A 5,347-nucleotide genomic window follows, 5' to 3' on the forward strand; every position below is an offset into this window, starting at 1 on the left:
TCCAAAAAGAATATAAGTGTACTGCAGTGTCAAGTTTCTAATGCAAAACGGACTCGATAAACGAGTGGGCCTACTATCGAGGGTTTAAAAGAGTTTACCGACTCTAATATCTAATACACAGAGTCGTAGACTATTACAAACCAAATACTATTTTTTATCTGCCATAAATAGATTTGATCACCAAGCTAGCCACCATGGCACCAGCTATGGACCTCCCCGACGACCTCGCTGAGCTCATACTCCTGCGCCTCGCTTCCACCGTCTCCCTCATCCGCGCCGCCTCCACGTGCAAGCAATGGCGACGCATCGTCGCCGCTGCCGACGCCGGATTCCTCCGCCCCTTCCGCTCCCTCCACGCCCCCGCCATCGCCGGTTACTACTATAACTCCGACAACTTCACTTCCTTCGCACCCTCGCCGCCGGCGGCGTCGACGCCCGCCATTGACGACAGCCACTTCTCCCTCGACTTCCTCCACGTGATCGTCCAAGACATCGTGGACGGCTCGCGGCCGCAGTCGTCGTCGTCGTCATGGAGGATCATGGACAGCCGAGGGAGCCTCCTCCTCTTGGACTTCGCCGGGTCGCATCCCGACGATGGCGTCCGGAGCCTGCTCGTCTGCGAGCCGCTCACGCGGCGGTACCAGTGGGTCGTCCCTCCGTCGGCGGGGCGGGGCTTCGGCGGCGGCGGCTGCGAGTTCTCGAGAGCCTACCTTGCCGATGGCGCCGAGGCAGACGAGGCGGGTGGCCGCGTCGGCATGTCAAACTTCAGGGTGGTGTACGAGCTATATCACCACCGTCACGGCGTGTCCGCCGCCGTGTTCACCTTCACCACCGGCGGCGGCGGCGCGCAGTTCTCGTGGGAGGAGAAGGCCATCGGCGACATCGCCGGGTCATCGTCGTGCATGCACGTCGTTGGCCACGCCGGCGGCTCGTGGTACCTGTACGCCCCGGGCGGGAAGCCGGTCGTGTTCGACGGCAGCACGGCGGAGTACTCCGCCTCCGAGTCCGAGCTCCCGCTGGACGCCGACAACTGGCTCAGCTGGGACGTGATGATCTTCTTCCCCTCTTGCTTCCGCGTCGCCGAGGGCCGCGACGGCCACCCGCGCATCCTGACCGTCGTGCCCGGCGGCGGGGCGCTGAAGGTGTTCGCGAGGTGTAACAATGGTGGCGGCGAGTGGGTGGTGGAGAAGATGATCCCGTGCGCGGCGGCGATGCGCCGCCTGCTGGGGCGCCCGGCGTCGTCGTCGTCCTTCGGGCAGTGGATGAGCATCGTCACGACGCGGCCGGGGTTCGCCGTCGTGTCGCCGCAGGTTAGGGAGGGGCGGTGGTTCTTCGCCGTCGACCTCGACACCATGGAGGTACGGCAGGTGGCGGCGAACACGACAGGGATTAATATTTTTCGGTACGACCTGCCGTGGCCACCGACCATGCCTGCCTAAATACTACTGTCCTATAATATAAGGGATTTTGAGTTTTTGTTTGCACTATTTGACCATTCGTCTTATTCAAAAAATTTTAGAATTATTATTTATTTTCTTTGTAACTTACTTTATTATTCAAAGTACTTCAAGCACAACTTTTTATTTTTTATATTTGCACAAATTTTTTGAATAAGACGAGTAGTCAAACACTGTAAGAACAAACTCAAAATCCCTTATATTATGGACGGAGGGAGTAGTATTAGACAAAGACAATCACGTCTTTGTCTCTTTTTTTCCTTTTTCTCGTTTTATCATTCTTCTCCCCCTTACCAGATTTTATCTGATTTTGACCACCATTAATACAATGGTTACGAGATAGAGTCTCTCTACCTTTTACGTAATAATAATAAAAAAAAGACAATCACGTTATTCGTAGAGTTCCTACCCAACGTCAAATATGACGACGGGAAGGAGTTTGATATTCTTGAACTTTACAAAGTTTTCCTATAAACTTTAGCAGCTGATAAAACCTTTTTTAACCATCCATGATCCAAGGATTCAAATTACTCTTACCTGCTTGGATGTAACAGCGGCGGAGCCGGAAATCATAGAAGACTAGGTCTATGATATGTCTCGATTAATCTATTATCTATCTATTATATTATATTATATACTTATACTTAAAAAATAAAAGGGATGTTTCCTTCGTCCGTCTAAATAAAATAATAGAAAAAAAACCTAAAATAAAAAAGTCCGATTCCCCATAAGAAAGTGGCGAAAATAAAAAAAAAACTACCATATCCGATTCCCATCTAATTTTGTTCGTTTTCTTTTTTTTTCTGTTTTTTTCTGTTTTATTTTCTTTTCCCGTTTATTTTTTTTCTTTCACCTTTTTTCCGGTTTTTTTGTGCGTTTTCTTTTTCCCCTCTTTGCGTATTTTCTTTTCACCGTTTTTTCTTTCACCAAATTTTCTGTTTATTTCTTTTATCGCTATATTTTTTTTTTGCGGTTTTTTCATCGGGCCAAACCCAGCGTGGCCGCTACGTTGATTTTCCTCCCCATATGCTTCCTCCTCCTATTCGTTGCAATAACTAATTTCCCATTACTCTCTCATTATTTTCACCATGAATTCCCCTTTAGAAGCTTTAATTCACCAGCTTGAATCTCTATTTAATCATCGTTATTTTTTATCCCAAGTTTTGCAGATTGCTTCGATTTTGATGAACCATTTAATCGTCGTCATTTTTTATCCCGAGTTTTGCTGATTGCTTTAATTTTGATAAAAAAAAGGGAAATGGGAGATCAAGTGGATAAAAATCCCTCAATAATTTTGGATATGGAGAAAGATTCGACCGGATTGATGGAGAGGATCGGCTTCGTTAGTCATCGTACGGGTACGAAACTATGCGAGCTCGAGTGGATTACCGTATTTGATGGGAGGATCGGCTCCGTCATGGTATAAGACTATGGGAGCTCGAGCGGATTACTGGATTTGATGGGAGGATCGGCTTTGTAATGGTACGGACACGATACTGTTCGACTTGGGCCTACAACTCCATTTGTGTACTGAACCAAAGAGAGGTAGACCGAGCAGAGGGAGATAGCGGACTGTACTAGGACTAGAGTTGAAAAGGACGGAAGGAATGTGCGTTCGTTTGGTCCAAAACGCATGGGCATTAAAGGGATTATAGTGCGTAGGATAAAAAATATTTTTACCCGTTGAAACGCACGGGCATTTTTTCTAGTGGAGTATTAGTTTTCTAAAAAAATTACATGGTAAATTAACAAAATTTAAGCAAATTTTTGGAGGCAGGCCTAGGGTTCATGCCTTAGCTACCTAGGCCTACCTCTGCCCCTGATGATGTAAGATATCATTTATTATCATTGAAACATCGATATAGATTTTCGAACGTACACTTATAGAGATATGCATGTGTGTCTTTATAGGAGTCAGCATGCTTGCGCTATACATGCTATACATGAACGTCTGTGTTTGTAAAGATTTCAAATGAAAGTTACCACAATAAGACTAAAAGAGTGTTTTTCTTGGTTTCTTACTTTTATTTTGTGGTGAAGTTTTTTTAAAAAAAATGATTTTGAGTTATATCATAGAAAATTTTTGAAAAAAAATCTGACATGTACTCTTAATAGTATTACACAAATCTACCACGTCTTATAATCAAATTCATTATATTTTAGCCGTAACAAAAAAATTTAAAAAAATCGACAGTTTGGAGAGAAAATATGTCAGAATTTTGTTTCTTTTTACGGCTAAATATAATTAATTTGAACATGAGAGATGTTTCACATATAAGTGTACTATTGAATGCATTCATTTTTTTATAAAAAATTTCATAATATTTACTGGCTGGTGTATATGAAATATGTATGAAAAGTTTATGGGCATGAGATATGTTCTCATCCAACACTACTATCGTTAGCGGTAAAAGCTACCGTAAAAATGCCTTTGGTCTGAGCCCAAATATGTGTCTGCGTGATCTGTTCTCTATTCTTGCAGGAGCCTCTCCAATTTGTTCCGGAATCCAATATGAATTTGTTGGACACTTTTCTCTGCATCTAACCGGTGTTTGTTTCGGACATGGCTACAACAAGGCGATATGTATTCCACTGGGCCTACTTGTGAGTTGTGATTCTATCAATTTCAGCCTACAAATGATTTCAAAATAAATAAGTTCACTTTGACTTCCTTAATTATATAGGTCAGATCTAATTCACATCTCTCAACCACAAAACCAGGTATACCAACTCCCTCAACTCTTAAAACCGTGCAAAATGACTCCCTCAACGGTTTTGCAAGTGGTTTTCGCTGATACGACGTTCACTTCCTGTGCTGACGTACAACTACGTGGTATCATAATTAGCAAAAAAGAATTAAGTGGAACCCACATGCACCGCTTAGGCCGCGTGCAGGCTGGGGAAGCCTAATGGGCGGGTGATCGCCTGGGCGATCAGCACCCCCGTCCCTCCCCTAACACGTACATGTCTCCCCCTTTCTCCCCTTCCTACCACACTGAATTTTCAAACCACTTAAAAAATAAAAGAAATCTAATACACTTGAAAACATATTCATGTGAACTTATAAATATATATACAGAAATTTCGTACATATAGACTTTATGTATAGAAATATTCTATATAAAAATATATTTGAATCCAAATTCGAATTCGAATTTGAATCGAGTATATAAACTTTTAACCTATAAACTTTGGGTATACAAACTTTAGATGTATAAACTTTAGATGTGTAAACTTGACTTTATGTACAGAAAATATTCTATATAAAAATATATTTGAATCTAAATTTGAATTCGAATTTGAACCGGGTATATAAACTTTGGGTATACAAACTTTAGATGTGTAAACTTGATTTTATGTATAGAAATATTCTATATAAAAAAATATTTGAATCTAAATTCGAATTTGAATTTGAACCGGGTATATAAACTTTTAACCTATAAACTTTGGGTATTCAAACTTTAGATGTATAAACTTTGGATGTGTAAACTTGATGTGTACCAACTTTAGGTGTATAAACTTTCTAAAACAGGAAAGTAATGCGGTGAAAAAAAAAAAAAAAGAAGTAACGTGGGGAGGGGGCTGATCACCGTGCGCGATCGATCGCGCGTTAGCTTTCTCGATGTAGGCCGTCATGCTGTGGCTGAAGGAGGAGGTGCGCGCTTCACGACAAAAATGCGGGGTTGGGTCGCCATCGCGTCACAACCGCGACGCGCTCCGCCTTGGTAAGCAGCGTCACGAAGAGCTTTGCTGCGCGGGGATGCATGCCCATTCCCGACCACCTCCACCCAACGCCGATCTCTCTTCTCATCATCCAGGCCGCCCATCAGCCGTTGCTCGAGATCAGGACGAGGCTTCAGTGGTTAGCGCCTCCGATCCGGACCAGATAA

General features: G+C 43.6%; 1 pseudogene; it reads left to right on the forward strand.

The window, feature by feature from the left end:
• The first annotated feature begins 206 nt into the window (after nucleotides 1-206).
• Nucleotides 207-5,347, forward strand: LOC127783689 (uncharacterized; annotated as a pseudogene).

Source organism: Oryza glaberrima, chromosome 9 (genome assembly GCF_000147395.1).
Source record: "Oryza glaberrima chromosome 9, OglaRS2, whole genome shotgun sequence".
NCBI lineage: Eukaryota > Viridiplantae > Streptophyta > Magnoliopsida > Poales > Poaceae > Oryza > Oryza glaberrima.